This window comes from Olea europaea, unplaced genomic scaffold, assembly GCF_002742605.1.
Source record: "Olea europaea var. sylvestris unplaced genomic scaffold, O_europaea_v1 scaffold1128, whole genome shotgun sequence".
NCBI lineage: Eukaryota > Viridiplantae > Streptophyta > Magnoliopsida > Lamiales > Oleaceae > Olea > Olea europaea.
The window spans coordinates 233,767-235,232 of record NW_019228659.1 but is presented as its reverse complement, the minus strand read 5'-3'; the positions used below and the strand labels follow the sequence as shown (position 1 = coordinate 235,232).

Genomic DNA, 1,466 nt, shown 5'->3' with positions numbered 1-1,466 from the left:
AATTTATTAGACATTATCTTCAACATTTTACCTGCAATAGAACCATGGTCTATTGGCCTATGGAATAACTTCAACTTCTTTACAACACAGGCGACTAAAATTGGTTGCGATGCAGTTCTATATGTTGAATCCCTTGTTGAATCCATCATGGGAGGACTGGAAGGTTTAATTAATATTCTTGACTCGGAAGGAGGGTTTGGCTCTCTGGAAACGCAGGTTAGTATTCTTTCTCATTCTATTGAGATTAGGATCTAATCAAGTCTGTTATGTACTCTTTTAACTAATTTTATGAATTTTCAGCTTCTCCCTGAGCAAGCAGCAAATCTCATGAATTTGACATCCAGAATCTCTGTTCCTTCAGCAAAATCCCCAAAAGTGGCATACAGTTTTCAGTTACCAGGCTATGAGAGCTATCCTGAAAATGATAATTCTATCAAATGTAAGTCATTCTCAACTAATTATGCAGTTTGGTATTGCACTGTAAAATACAAGTACTTGAAATTTAATTTCTCAATGTTTGAATATTAATCTGGTTTTCTAATTTGTTGACAGGTTAGAAGCTGCAATGCAGAGGTTGACAAATCTTTGCTCAATCATGAACGACATGGAACCTATCTGTGTTCTTAACCATGTCTTCGTACTGAGGGAGGTAAATGACTGTCATCTCTCCATGCCACTTATGGAATGTAGACACTGGGATTAGAATGCCNTTTTCTTTGCTGTCTCAGCAATTTTCTGAAGATTTAGGTTCCAAAAGTTATTCTACTCTCAAATGGACTAGAGTTTGTTCATCACTGTAACTAACGAGTTTTGTATTGAGGCAGATGTGTAGATGAACTTGAAAATCAGTTCTCAAAATATGGGAGTCTGAAGAGACTTTACTTCTATCACCAGCAGCTTACAACTGTAAGTTAGGATGACATAATCTTTAATTATCTCATATATTTTTGACTCTTAATTTGAAAGGGCAATATAGGTTTTTCGGAACACCATGTTTGGGCCTGAAGGTCGTCCCCAACATTGTTGTGCATGGCTTAGTGTTGCTAGCAGTTTTCCTGAATGCGCTTCGTCAGTTGTTCCAGAAGAGGTAATTGATGACTGATTTCAAACTAATTACTCCAATGTTCCCACCTTGCCCCGTAAACCTGAGTCACTTGCAAATGCTAGTACCATGTTCTGTAAATCATGTATTGATGTTCCTCATACCTGAATATTTTACGGGGGAATATTTTGCATTCTAGCACTCCCTACAGAACCCATACAATAGGCTGAAAATGGGAGGAAAAATGCATGTTCAGAAAGAATTCTGTTTGAGCAGAATATACTTTATTCCTTAAATTTTGACACTTCATCCTTGGCCAGAGAACTTGAAACTCGATTACCAAACATGTTACCTTTGCCACTATTTTTCCATTCACAGCAGACTTCCCCCTTGATTATGTCATCCCTAAATCAGAAACAAATGC

General features: G+C 37.3%; 1 long non-coding RNA gene across 1 annotated transcript; it reads left to right on the top strand.

The window, feature by feature from the left end:
* The first annotated feature begins 98 nt into the window (after positions 1 to 98).
* On the top strand, positions 99 to 657 carry LOC111373413. The gene is made up of 3 exons (XR_002698945.1): positions 99 to 216; positions 301 to 439; positions 553 to 657. It is a non-coding gene; the product is annotated as an uncharacterized LOC111373413 (long non-coding RNA).
* Positions 658 to 1,466: the final 809 nt, after the last annotated feature.